At 38.6% G+C, this 15,427-nt stretch overlaps 1 protein-coding gene and 1 long non-coding RNA gene across 4 annotated transcripts in view; one reads left to right on the plus strand and one right to left on the minus strand.

The window, feature by feature from the left end:
• Positions 1-15,427, minus strand: part of pbx3.S (pre-B-cell leukemia homeobox 3 S homeolog) — a 191,443-nt gene that overhangs the window by 55,970 nt on the left and 120,046 nt on the right. The gene's annotated exons all lie outside the window — the stretch shown is intronic.
• Positions 4,764-5,939, plus strand: LOC121397555. Its single transcript, XR_005963751.1, has 2 exons — positions 4,764-5,419; positions 5,674-5,939. It is a non-coding gene; the product is annotated as an uncharacterized LOC121397555 (long non-coding RNA).

A 15,427-nucleotide genomic window follows, 5' to 3' on the forward strand; every position in this document is an offset into this window, starting at 1 on the left:
GGCAGCCCCCTCATAGGCGATCACAGGGAGTCAGATAGGTCATGTAAAAGCATTGGACCAATACTTTATGGAAAAATTATAAGAAGCATGCAAAGTCAATGTTATGGTAGATGTCAAAAAAGGTTCATTGTCTGGTGTCAGTGTCTCTTTAAGTCTACAAAATCCTTTACCCAACAGGATTGTTTTGCAACCAATATGGATTCATGCAACCTAGAAACTATCAAGTACAAGCTACTGTTTTATTATTACAGAGAAAAAAAGGAAATTGTATGTAAAAATGTTAATTTGCTTAAAATAGACCGTGAGATGGCCTTAATTTGGTCATAATTTGGTGATTCTTGGATAACTGTTTTTAATTTCCGGCACTTTTGGCGCATGCGAAGTTGCTACGAACCAGAAGCCTGCTCCAACTGTGCATACGCCAATACAGCATTCACTTCCCGAAGAATACAGAAGAGCCGGAAGATGGTGCCCATGAGCTCCACTGAGCTTACTCTGCACCTATACATGAGTAATGAATATGGGGCACTTTCAGGGGTAATCACCTATGCGGGCGGAAGCAGGATGAGGAGACTATGTAGGGTAGTGGGTAGGATTTTTTATTATTGGGGGATAGTTCTCCTTTAAGGCACTGATCCCTCTATATTTTGAGAGTCCTGGCAGTTTGAGAGTCCAGGCTATATTTTGTTATGGGTAAAGCTGGCCATACATATTAATTATCTGTTGGTTTGGCAAGGCTGTCTGATATTTTTGGCCAGATGTCTGCCAGCGAGGGCCCAAACTTAGTCTCAAAAAGCTAAATGAGCAGTTTAATTCTACCACGCTTTATGGCCAGCTTAAGTGATGATTTGTGTAGTCAGTATTTTAATGACTATTTTCAGATAAAGTATTAAAGGGGTTGTTCACCTTCAAACACTTTTTTTCAGTTCAGTCGGTTTCAGCTAGTTCACCAGAAATAAAGACTTTCCATTCTACTTTCTACTTTCTATTTGTGACTGTTTTTCTAATATTTAAGTGTAAAGCAGCTTTGGGAAGGGGTCGACCAATGCTTCAGCTGTTCTAACTTGATACATTTAGTTGATACATTTGTTATCTTTGTCCCTGCTGATCAGAATCCCTGAGTTTCTTTTAAGGCAGCTGTTAGGATTGATACAATAGTTGTTAATATTCCATAGATACTACTAAGAAATGTATCAACTAATTGCATCAACTAAATGTAGCAAATTGTAACAGTTCAGATGCTCCTGGATCAACAAGCTGCCAGACTTTAACACCAGAGACACGAACATTAAACTTTAAACGGTAAAAAATAAGTGATGAAAAGCAATTGATAAAAATCTTGGTTATGGTGAATAATCTGAAAACAACTGAAATGAAAAAAGTGCTTGGAAGGTGAACAACCCCTTTAGAGATTGATATTATAATAGTCTACAAATGGTCTGCATTTTGTTATTATCTGTAGTTTTTGAATGATTTATTATTTTATTATTTAACTTTTTGTCCAGCAGATCTCCAGTTTGGCATTTGAGCAGCTACAGTTGTGTTCAGAATAACAGCAGTCCAACATCGCTAACCTGACCAATCACTGTTTTTGGCAAATAATGTACTAGTAGGTGTAGCAGAGTAAGGGAGGTGGATTCAATCAGTGTTGGACTGGCCCACAGGGATACCAGGAAGGCCCAGGTGTCAGTGGGCCCTCCTGCTTCAAAATATTTGGCATATTTCATGGCCATTCCCTATTTCTAAATAGATGGAATAATAGATTATAGTATGTAAAGAAAAGAGACTAGGAGAGTAGAGGTTGCGTGAGGAGAAGAATTATAGTACTGAGAGTGGGACCCTGATCTAAGGTCTTTTGGTGGGCCCCTGGTCTAAGGTTTTTGGGTGGGCTCCTGGTGTCCCAGTCCAACACTGGATTCAATTAGTGATGTCATTCATTCTGTGCCAATCCGGGCCCTTATTTAAGGAAGGAAGGAGCAAATGTTGTGCCTGCTGGTTATAGTGTATTTTTTTCTCTGAAAATTTGAGTCCAATGGCTTGTTCCAGACGTGAAATTTTGTGTAGCATTATTGATGGGACCAGTATATAGTAAGCAGCATCCTGATATCATATGTTCCTATAGTGAATTAAAACAATTCAGACCATACATGATATGTGATTGTGAAATATTTACATATATAACAGGTAGAGGTAGTGAAAAAACCAAAGTGGTTTGGCTATTCACTAGTATTGTGAATAGTGAAAAAAAAGTGAATTTTGTAAAAAATATTTTCATGTGTCTGCATATATTAATTACATTTATCGATGTTGCATGTACTAGAGGTTGTGAAGACACAATTTCCCCTAACTACTACTTGATCCCTTCTGTGCATCTGTGTGCAATCTAAGTGTCACAAGATCTGTCAGTATAAACACACCTTTTCTGACATGGTACTACAACAATGGTACCACAACAAACCTGTCAAGAGAGGGCCCCCACCAAAACTCACAGACCGGCAAGGAGGGAATTAATCAGAGAGGGAGCACAGATACCAAAGGTAACCCTGAAGGAGTTGCAGAGTTTCACAGCAGAGACTGGAGTATCTGTCCATAGGAACACAATAAGCCATACAATCCATAGAGCTGGGCTTTAAGGAAGAGTGGCAAGAAAAAAGTAATTACTTAAAGCTAAAAATAAGAAGACACGTTTTGAGTTTGCCAAAAGGCATTGCCAAATGTATGGAGGAAGATGCTTTCGGCCACCAAGGAAAATGCTATGTCTGGCGCAAACCCAACACATCCCATCACCCCAAGAACACCATCACTACAGTGAAACATGGTGGTGGCAGCACCACAAAAGGTGACTCCAGGGTGGCTCAGGGGGCCCCGTACAACATAATGTTCAGGGCCCCCTGGGCCACACCCACCCCGGCCCCGAAGCCCCACCCCAGATCCCGCCCACTCCACACTACAGTTAAAAGACCACATAGACGTCAGTGCTAAAAAAGGTAACCCCCCCCCACACATACACGTTATAAAACACTATTGATGGTCAGGCCCCAAGTTAAAAAAAATGCGGTGCCAGGGCCCCCCATAAAAATGTTTTAAAAAATGTGGTGATCAGGAACCCCTTACAAGTTAAAAAAAAACATTTGCGACCAGGGCCCCCCATAAAAGTTTTTTTTTAAAAAAATAAAAAAAAAACATTGGTGATCAGGGGGCCCCCCTGCAAGTAAAAAGAAATTGATGGCCTGCCCCCCCCACAAGTTATAAAAAGCCATTGGTGATCAGGGGCTCCCCTGCAAGTAAAAAGAAAAATTGGCCAGATCCCCCCAAATTTTATAAAAAAATTGCTTTCCAGGGTTTAGTGTCTAAGGCGGGGCCCAGCCATGCTTCACACTCTTTTGCAAGACACTGTATATGTAAGAATAAATAAGTACAGCATCTTTGCACTGAATAACTCTACAGAGCATGTCTATGCAACAAAAAGGGAACAAAAAGAGTAAACATACTGTATACATTACCCCACCGGTTCACTAATAAAACAGAAAAAAAAGACAAAAAATATATTTTTTTTTTGTGCAAATCTCCTAAATAACAGAGAAATCTGTGAATGTGTATCTAATGATAAACACAATACAGGTATGGGATCCGTTATCCGGAAACCCGTTAACCAGAAAGTTCAGAATTACGGAATAGCCATCTTCCACACACTCCATTTTATCCAAATAATCCAAATGTTTAAAAATGATTTCCTTTTTCTCTGTAATATTAATAAAACAGTACTTTGTACTTGAGCCATTGTAAGATATAATTATTCCTTATTGGAAGCAAAACCAACGCACATTTGTAGGCATACAGAGACAGTGTTTTTTTTTTTATTTTTTAATATCACCAGTATATAAAGAATTTCCCCTTCTCTGCAGCAGCGTTTCTCAAATGACATTTTCCAGCTGAAGTGAAAAAAACCCCCTAAACTAAAATAAATAATAATAATTTATAGAGATATTATTTTACAGCTCTTCCACACTGCCAAGCTATTTCCTTTCGCTCACACCAGCAAAAGTCCATTTTCACAACGGCTATAAAGCGGCATGTTCAGAGCCAGTAAAACAACTCAATAAATAGCCTTGCGTGGCATAGCTGTCTGCTATCTTTTGCTCAATAAAAACAGAGGTGAAGTGCTTATTTTCATCGCTGCACTATAAGAAGACAGAAGCATTATGACTGCTCATACATTCTGACTATCATTTGCCACAAGCTATATCTGTCAGCATTAAATAAAGCTGCATTATAAATGTAAACAAAACTCGCACATCTACAAAATGAGCTGTCCGCCATTGCTGTAGGCGCAGAACTCAGCCTGCTTATTGACTCAGCCGCTCGGGTTTATTTATTTCTGTACACAGCAGTGCATTTACTTTGCCCGATCAGCAGAGTGCGTTGGCAGCAGGAAACCTGTCTGCTACAGAGGTGTATATGTATAAGTGGAGATGTTATTAAACGGGCAGTGGGACTACTTATCTGCTAGTATCTCCCAGTGCCCGGCATAGAGATTAGGATAAAGGAATGTGCGATACTGCCGCTATGGTGCAGGCATTTCATGCTTTATTTTATTTTCTTGTGATTCATAAATCAGACACATGACAAGATATTTATTTTTTTTACTTTTTGTACTTTTAATTTTAAAGTCAAATTATAAAAATTACACCCCCCTTCTTCCACCAGTAATGAGTACATTTTGCTTAAATAGATAACGATACATATATATATATCTCCAACGAGATAAGACTTTTGGGAAGTTATTTAAGGATCCCCCACGGTTCTGCTACAGGAAGGGCATGAGTATTAGGGACATGCTATGCCCTTCAGAGTTACCTATAGAAAAGAAACAGATGTTCCTGGGAATACAGAAGAAAGGTACCTTTCCGTGCTTGAATTGTGTCTGTTGCGCCTCGATAATAAAAGGGTCAAGCATTAATCATCCCACTAAAGGCAATAAACTAAATTTGAATGACTATGCCACATGTGAATCGAAAGGGGTCATATACATGTTGAAGTGCCCATGTGGCCTAGTCTATGTGGGGCAAACAATTAGAAATGTAAAAACCAGGATTAAAGAGCATAAAGGGGACATAAGGAATTATAAACCAGGATCTCAGACAGATACGACTGTAGCCCGACATTTTAATGAGGCAAAACATAGCCACGGGCAATTGAAATGGGTGGTCCTCGAAGTAGTACAACCATTAAGTCGAGGTGGTAACTTTAAGCAAAAGATGCTACAACGTGAAGCCAAATGGATTTCTAAATTGAATTCACTAGCCCCAGTTGGGCTTAATGATGCCTGGAGTTTGAAATGCTTTTTATAAGAATTGTAATATTTACTCTTATTTATTTCAGATATTAAGTGATGCCTATCCTCTCAGCTGGGGGTAAGGTAAGGGAGAAGCGATTGCTTTAAATCGTATTGTTTAATATAATAGTCTAATATGAATGTATCTCTAGAATAATTGTGGAAAGGCACAGTTATGCATGTATTCTTGGATTGTCAGGACAGGTAGATCCAAAAAAGGATAGTACCACCTTTCTTATGTGAATATCTATTTTAAATGTTTTTAAATTAAATAGCGGTTGTCCATTTTTTGGACTAAGGTGATGTGGGGTTTTTTGGATTTTTGTCTTTTATTATAGAGTGTATCTGAAGATATGGAACCTTGGCACTTGGACACTACATGTACACTGGAGATCACTGGGACTTTTAAACGTTTTATACGTTCTATGTTTTCTACCTATTTTACACTTTTACTCTGGACTAATGAGTTAATTGGTGGGAGGAGGAGCACTGTTTGGCAATTAAGGCTATAAGATGTGGTTTGATCATGTGATTGTTACACTTGAGAAAGGGTCCATGTGACTCGAAACATGTCGTGTGTACAATAAAGCACTAACGCAGCAGAGCTCTGCAGTCTATGGCATCCTTTCACTATCTTCTTGCTGATACATATATATATATATATGACTGATCTTTCTGTAATTTGGATCTTCATACCTTAAAGAAGAATTCAACCATAAAGTAAAAAAAACCCCTACCCTACATAGACCTCCCACCCTCCCTCCTCCCCCCAGCCTAGCTGCCCCTAAGTCTTTACTTACTCTTCGGTGCAGATTCTATCCAGTGAAGGTCACGGCAGCCATCTTCTTCCTTTCGGTAATCCTCGGGAAGTAAGTGCTGTATAGGCTCATGTGCAGTTGGAGCAATTTTCTGTTTCGCGACAACTGCGCATGTGCCGAAAGTCACAAAAATTGCTTAAAAGCCGATCGCATTCCGAAGATTACCGAAGAGCCGGAAGATGCCTGCTATGAACTCTGCTGGATAAAGATATAATTAGTCCTGTTAGGGTTATTTAGGGACTTATTCAACAAAATTTAAATTTTTCTGAGTATTTTAATTAAAAAAAAGGTCAGACCAAATTATTATTGTTAAAAACTCACAATTTAATTGGATTGGGGACAAACATGAAAAAAACTCAGTTAAAATCAGAACGATACCCAAAAAGCCAGAACACAAAAACTTTCAAATACACCTTCGGTAGGTCTGAGATGCTGGAATTTTGGATTATGACTTTTTCCATCCTCAGAGTATAATAAATCTTAAAAAATTTGAGTTATTTTTTCCATGAAAAATTGCCCCTCGTCAGCACTAGGCCAACAACGTGGGCCATGCATAATGAGCAAAAACTTGCTCCTTATGTGCATGTGCGTGACGTCAGAGCATGTGCTCTGACTAACTGAGGGAGCTCCCGGTGCACGTATCCTAGAGCTGACATAAGGGGCAATTAAGAAAAAAAACTATTGTTACCCCCAAGTGGAGTGCGGGCTCTACTAGCCTGTGCCTTTGGTTGGGGGTAATATATTTCGCCAACAGGTGGTCTTTAAGTCTCCAAGAAAATCTTGTAAACGTTAAATAACCCTAATAGGACTGATTATATCTTTATTTGGACCAAATACAAGGTACTGTTTAAGTATTACAAAGAAAAGGGAAATATTTTTTTAAAATTTGGATTATTTATGGATAATATATATAGCCAGTAGGTGCCCTTTAAGGTATGAAGATCCATATTGTGGAAATATCTATTATCTGGATAACCCCAGGTTCTGAGCATTCTGGATAACAGGTTCCACACTTGTATGTATGTATGTATGTATGTATATATATATATATATATATATATATATATATATATATATATATATATATATATATATATTAAATTTGATTCATTGTACAGGTGGATTAAAGGGGTAGCATAGCCATGTTAAAACTGGTCTTTGTTTTTATTTTTTTTATAGTTTTATTTTAATTATTTGCCTTCCTCTACTGCCTCTTTTCCAGTTTTCAGCTGTTGCTTTGTGAGGCTACAATTTCACTGTTATTGTAATTTTTTAATACATGGGATCTGTTATCCGGAAACCCATTATCCAGATATCCAGATAAGATATAATTAATCCTTGTTGGAGGTGAAACCAGTCTATTGGGCTTATTTAATGTTTAAATGATTTTCTAGTACACTTAATGGTATGAAGATCTAAATTACGGAAAGATCCTTTATCCAGAGAGCCTCAGGTTCTGAGCATTCTGGATAATAGGTCCCATACCTCTATCTATCTTTCTACTCAGGCCCTTTCCTATTCATCTTCCAGTCTCTCATTCAAACAACTGGCTGGTTTCTAGGGTAGATTTGAACAATCTGCCCTACAATGGCAACATAAAAATAAATTACCCCTTTAAGAAGCAGGCAAAGCTAAGGAGTTGTTGTAGGAGCACTACATTAAAAATTAAGGCTAATTAATGGGGATCATATACTAAGAAGTACACACATTATATATATATATATATATATATATATATATATATATATATATATATATATATATATATATGTATATATGTATATACACACACACAGACACCACACACATAAGCAGAAACCTATTTGTAAATGTATAAATAAATGAACACACATCTATCTGTTATTACTTGTGTAAAGAAAATACTCCAGCACCAGCTTTAAATCATTTCAATTCCTATTTCCAAGTATAATTTAATCTTTTTCAGCGACACTTGATGCTTACTTCATCACAGCATAATGATAGATTAAAAACTTGTTGAATTAAATATTAAAGAGGACCCTGGGCACTGCTGCATTCTTACCGAATAACACAGATTGGAGATGAAATAAGAAACCCCAGTGCATATTTTATACCAAAAGCAAAGAATACAGAGAATTCTCCTTCAGGCCACCTACATTGTAATAAGACCCAGTGTAAGTTTATCTTGGGAGGCTGCGACTAGAATTTTATTATACAGCATTATACAGATGCTATCAATGCAAACTGTTACATCGCTTTGGTGTCAGTACTAATATAGCATGGAGATTTAGATGGTGAGCAGTGGCGGAAATAGAAGAAACCAATTACTGTATTTTGGGGCTCAGTTTATTTAATGTTCTGCTTTTAGAAGCAATATTAAATAACACGCACACTGGTCTTTTTGAAGGGTTAACACAGCATTTGGTTTGGGCAAACTGGATATAGCCGAGTAAAGAGTAGTAAATATATTAGAGCTTGAGATGTACAGGTATGGGATCCATTATCTGGAAACCTGTTAACCAGATAGCTCTGAATTACCAAAAAGTTGTCTCCCATACACTCCATTTTATCCAAATTATGCAAGTTTTTTAAAATGATTTCCTTTTTCTCTGTAATAATAAAACAATTCCTTGTACTTGATCCCAACTAAGATATAATTAATCCTTGTTGGAAGCAAAACCAGCATATTGAGTTTATTTATTGTTTACATGATCTTTTAGCAAACTTAAAGGGATACTGTCATGGAAAAACATGTTTTTTTTAAAACGCATCAGTTAATAGTGCTACTCCAGCAAAATTCTGCACTATAATCCATTTCTCAAAAGAGCAAACAGATTTTTTTATATTCAATTTTGAAATCTGACATGGGGCTAGACATTTTGTCAATTTCCCAGCTGCCCCAGGACTTGTGACTGCACTTTAGGAGAGAAATGCTTTCTGGCAGGCTGCTGTTTTTCCTTCTCAATGTAACTGAATGTGTCTCAGTGAGACATGGGTTTTTACTATTGAGTGTTGTTCTTAGATCTACCAGGCAGCTGTTAGGGTAGGGACACACTAGACGATTTGTCGCCAACGTTTTAAAAAAGTAAATCGCGGCGACAAGACGATCGTCTTTTTTGAACAGACGATTCACAGCGACTATTGGCACAGAGCGATTTGTATCCCATTACTCTGTGCAGTACGTGCTCCACCCAAACCGGAAACGGTTTGTGCTTCCCGCTGTAACCTGGCGTCTTTACGTGCTTGCGTTCTTGCGTCATTGCGTTCGCATTGTAATTTGAATACAATTGCTGCTACTTATCTGTATGTGTGTGCGTGTCTAGGAGATTTCAGTGCTTTGCTAAGTACATGCTATTTCTGATAAATCGCTCGGAAAAGGGTCTCAGTGCGTTTTGGAGCTACAGGTGATTCACAAACGCGCTGTGGGCACAGGAGCTGGTGTCTTTCATTTGGTTTTGTTCAGAGACAAAACGAGCGATATGTCGCCGCGATTTGCTTTTTAAAAACGTTGGCGACAAATCGTCCAGTGTGTCCCTACCCTTATCTTGTGTTAGGGAGCTGCTATCTGGTTACCTTCCCATTGTTCTTTTGTTTGGCTGCTGGGGGGAAAGGGAGGGGGATGATATCAGTCCAACTTGCAGTACAGCAGTAAAGAGTGACTGAAGTTTATCAGAGCACAAGTCACATGACTTGGGGCAGCTGGGAAATTGACAAAATGTCTAGCCCCATATCAGATTTCAAAATTGAATATAAAAAAATCTGTTAGCTCTTTTGAGAAATGGATTTCAGTGCTGAATTCCGCTGGAGCAGCACTATTAACTGATTCATTTTGGAAAATTTTTTTTTTGCCATGACAGTATCCCTTTAAGGTATGAAGATTCAAATTATGGAAATATCCATTATCCAGATAACAGTGTCCTCTCAGTTTTTTGAATAAAGAAACAATTCTACAAAAAACATTTTACACTAATAGCAGAGACGTACAGTTTGTAAAACTCCATATTTTTTTTCTACTCAAATTAACTTTGTAACTTATTCTAACTTTGATATTCCCCTTAGAATAGTGCAGAAAGGAGCGAGGCAAGACATTAAGCAGAGTTTGTGCAGCCTTTGGGTAGACAAGGAACATTGTGCCCAAGTGTCCTGATGAGATATAACCAGGGTCGGACTGGCCCGGCGGGACACCGGGAAAAAAAAACTGGGCTAGACCCCCTCTCCAGATATTGGTTTTTGGATATTGGTTTTCCTATTACAGTTATACAACAACTATTAGCATTTTGCTTGTGTCCATCATCGGCTAACAAGCTCTTTGGTGTTTCAGCTGGCAGTGAAAGGGTTACATGGCTGCTATTACAAACTATTCTTTCAGCATAGTTCCATTTAATAAGATTAGTTTAATAACAGCCATATGACTCTGTCAGATGGTTTGGGAGGGCAGAGAGACCGTTTAGTTTCTAGCAATCATAGTGACAATTATTACCTCAATTTCCTGTGTTTCTTTGTGCAAACATTTTGTTTTGTCAGTTTAATTTCGTTAGCTATAGTTTTTATTTTGGTTATAATACTGATTTCCTAATTACGTTTATTTTAAATAAGATAGGCTGGGGGATACATTTTTTAATGCCCCCTGTGGCAGTGAAGGGGTTATAACCTGACCTCTCTGTCCACTTTATCACTGTTACCTCATTTTCATCCTGCAGAAAATTCCTAAATGGGTGTTCATTAAATTGGGCTGAATCTGAGCAACAGAAACAGAGCAAGAAAATAAATCAACCATCTGCATTGGGTATTGAACCCATGTGTCTTATCACAAAAATGGGTTGCTGTGCTCAGTGTCATACTGGCCCACTGGGATACCAGGAAAACCCCCCGATGGGTCCAGGTGTCGGTGGGCCCTCATGCTGCTAATCATTTGGCCTATTTCATGGCCATTCCCTATTAGTAAAAGAACAAGGAGGCTAAATACTATAGATGGAACAATAGTTGTTACCCGGAACATGTGCTGTTTAAAGTGGCTCTCCATGGTGCCCCGGAACGAAGTATACTGTACCCCTACAATAAAAAAATAGTCTTTAAGACATGGTGCATACCTAGTTCTAAACCAAAATCTGCTTTGCTTTTGATGATTGTGCCCCAAAAAATCCTACACAAGTGCACCTTTGCATACATTACTGAACCAATAAATCTTCCTGGATGTTGTATGGAGTGTAGGAAGAAAACAGAGTAACCCGAGGAAGCTCACTAAGACTATATATATTACTTACAAGTGGGGGCCCAGATGAATTCAGACCTAGAACCCCAATGTTGAAAGGCAACTCAGCAACTAATCTGTCCACCTTTTCCTATAATTAGTGATAATAGCGTAAAAAATAACACAGGGATGATTACGGGAACTGCAAAAAATCGAAACCCTTAAGGGGTGCATCTTGACCAAAGAAGAGATGGAGACTATAAAGGCAAAATACCAAAACTAATTACTTATACAGCTATCTGTAATATGTTGAACCATTGCAACCCCTGGAACACATAAACTTCCCCAGACCTCGAGCAATAGCATAATAATGACCCTCAAGCAGCTGGGGAGCTACAGGTTAGCCATCTCTGCCATAGGACGTTTGCATTTTCTAGCAGTTCTGTCTTTATGGCACACTATAACAAAGGCCAAGGGAGGAAAAGCACCTTTAGATATGTTGTACATGATTTTTTTATAAACCAGAGACCTCCAGAAGAGCACCTCCCCATTTCTCCATTCTTGTGATATAAAAACTATACACATAAAATCCCTTACAGAAGTGAGACTGGCGTGCTGGTGGTGGAATAGGAGAGAATCCCAGGAGATGCTACGTGAGGCAGCTCATTGATTTTATTCTTGATGGGCAGCTATTAAACCAGCAAACACACTGACCTTGTGAGCGGAGGCAGGAGGCTGCAAGAGTCACATAAAGCTTTAATATTACCTCTCTACAGCCCATAATAAGACGGCCTGGAAGCACAGAGAACTGATGTACTAACTAGGCATTTCTGAGGTTAACAGAAACTTCTACCTGTCTGCAGCATTACAGTAGAAATAAATAGAAAAAACCCTCCTATATGATAGTATTCCTTCCCAGTTCCTTATTCAGTCTAATGGCCGTTGCCGTTGCTTTACAAGTTACAATGGCCAAGAAAACATCAAGGTTCCGGAATTCAAGTAGCATGGGTCTGGTGACCTGGGATGCTTACCATTCAATATAATACCATTTGTAAGAGCATTTCTCTCTTTAGATCTTATTAAAGTAACAGTTCCGAAAAAAATAAAATAAGGTAAATAGATAGTCCGTGCTAAGGGGGGCCTGCTAAGGGGGGGCACATGGAACATAACTGTTCAGTGAGTTTCCAATTGATCCTCAGCATTCAGCTCAGATTCAAAAGAAACAGTTTTGACCCATGTTACTACCTGGTAACCAATCAGTGGAATCAGTGGAAACCAAGAGAGCTGAAAAGTGTTCTGGCTATTGTGTTAGACACCCATCACTCCAGCCTTTATGCATTACATTTTTGGCTAACTAATTACATTGAAAATATTTTTTAATTTGCACAGCCTATCTATTTATCCAGTTTTTATACTGAACAATTAATTTTTAATTCCACATCCCTACTGACTGGGTTTGGTCTTTATGCTTTTCTCTATGTTAGTGTGCACAGTAGCAAATGCTTTGGTTCCTTTGAGACCTTTCTCAAGTCCATTCCAGTTCTGACTACAAGCAGAATATTGTCTCACAGTCAGAAAAGCAGGGACAGTATGGTGGTTAACACTGCTACTTAGCAGAATTAGGGACCTAGATTAAAGTTTAGCCTGTGCTCAACCAGCTTCCTCCCACAGGCCAAAAATATACTACAGGCATGGGACCTGTTATCCAGAATGTTCGGGATCTGGGGTTTTCTGGATAATGTAATACCTTAAGTCTATTAGAAAATCATGTATAATAAATAAACCAAATAGGCTGGTTTTGCTTCATATAAACATTCATTATATCTTAGTTTGGAAGTTTTTAGAAATTTTGATTATTTGGGTAAAATGGAGTCTATGGGAGATGGCCTTTCCATAATTCAAAATATCTGCATAACATGTTTCTGGATAAAGCAACAAATTTAGGGGATTATTTATCTAAATATGAAAATTTCTCATAATTTTTGGGAAAATACTCCAAATCCACATGGATTTTTCCCCTTATTTATCAATACATTTCCCCAAAAATTGTCTGTGCAGGAAAAAACTCGATAAAATCATGAAGAAATTTTAATAATACAATTATTTCAAATGTGATGCCCGAAAACTCAATTTTTTTCAGATTTTTGCCTTAAAACCACAAAATCTTCAGATTATTGCACAAAATTCAGTGGAGATCAGGATATCTTCGGGACTTCTCCCATTGACTTCTACATGAACTCGGCAGTCTGAGTTGGTTTTAACATCCTCTGGGTTTAATAAATTCAGAAAAAATAGAGTTTTTTTCCCCCACTAAAAATTCGGATTTTACAGTGGCATTCAGACTTTGATAAATAACCCCCTTTGAATTTGCCCAATTTCTTCCTTGAGGAACACAAGCACATTGCTCTTCAGAGAAGGGGTTGCAGAGCCATGCTGATTAAAAGAGAGAGTGAGAAAGATGTAGGCTGAATTATTTGCCTTTTGGTAATGTGCAGACTATGCAGTTATTAATGCTGCGTCTCCTTAGTGCCATTCTAATCCTGTACTCAGTTCAGCAAAGCTAAACATCTTATTTGGCCAGCCGTTTAAAGGCAGGTTCTTGTATGGTAAATGGTTATAAATCCTCATTATCCTAAATAAAATTACACCACTTTAAAGTGTTTCCAGGGAGGGCCGGCCTTGCTTCTAAATAACTGCCTTGGCGGGGTAAATAGGCAACAATCTTTGCAATGTTTGTGGCACAGTGGGGTGTCCGTTTCAAATTGTCACCCTGTTAGCAAACCAATTCAACATATTAAAATGAATGTGCAGCTTGTTTGCTAGGGCAGAGAGATGGAGGAGGGGGTTGAAAAATCACTTATAAAATCAGATACTGTTAGGAGAATTGTGTGATTTTAATAGGTAGGTAAGGAAGCAATTAACCTTCCTTAGTCTCTCTCCCATCTATCCTCTACACTCAATTTCTTGTTCCATTTCTGGTTCTTGATCCTTATCTCTTTCTCTCCCCCTTGAGTTCTTCCTTTTCTTTTTTTTCTATCTGGAACATTTCTCTTTTAAATGAGTTATCTGTACGTACAAGTAAATTAAAAATTGATCCATGCCCTTCAATCTGGCAGGCTGGGTTTGAAATGTTTTCCATCTACATTCAGCCCCAGATGTCATTGCGTTTTGGTCCCCATAGAATTTCTTCTTATTTAATCCTAATAATGATGCTCTATTGTGAGGATCACCATGAGGGCTAAAGAGCTTGCAATATAGGGGGTTATTAAAGTTTGAATGGTAAAAGCTCCAAAAATTTGAGTTTTTCTACTATAAAATTTTAATTTTTAGTGGGAAAAAACCCTTGAATTTCTCAAGATTTATTATACCCTGAGGCTGCAAACAGTCAGAATCAGAAAATACTCCATCTTCAACCTGTCATGGTCCTGTAGAAGTCAATGGCAGAGGTCCTGTTTGCACTTTGAAGATATCATCTGATATCATGGGTTTCGTACGATAATCAGAACATTTCAGGCTTTTCCGCCGATGTCATGAAAACTTCTGACTTCTCAGGCATCAAATCAGAGATCATAAAATGATCATAAAATAACCCCCCATGTGTTGCTTTAAAAATAAAGGTGTGTGGTGGTGGTCAGGGACAGATTAACGCATAGGCTAGCCTAGGGGCCCATAGTGGTCAGGCACATGCAAATTTTTTTTCTTTAACTGCCCACTCTAGCTGCCTGGTGCTTGCTGATGCTGCTGCTGGCTTAGAGAAAATTTAGGCAATGCGCCCGGGTGCTGCATGTCTATAAGTCATGTGCGTGCAAATCTCTTTAAAGCCAGACTAACTTTGGCAGAATTGGCAAGCACCAGTGATATCACTGGTGTGCGCCGAAACAGATGCATCACACTCATGCGGCTTTGTAGAGTTGAGCGCGCACTCGCGGTCCGAGTCTCCGGTAGAAGACACTCAATCTAATCCACTTCTTGCCTAAATCTAGATATATCTTGCCTCAATCCTGCCTAAATCGTCTCCCAGCCAGCTAGAAAACTGCAAGGCATGGGGAGCAGGCAGCAGCACCCGGTCCAGCAGTGCTTTGCAGCCTAGCCTGCAGGACAGAG

The sequence above is a fragment of the Xenopus laevis genome, chromosome 8S, assembly GCF_017654675.1.
Source record: "Xenopus laevis strain J_2021 chromosome 8S, Xenopus_laevis_v10.1, whole genome shotgun sequence".
Taxonomy (NCBI): Eukaryota; Metazoa; Chordata; class Amphibia; order Anura; family Pipidae; genus Xenopus; species Xenopus laevis.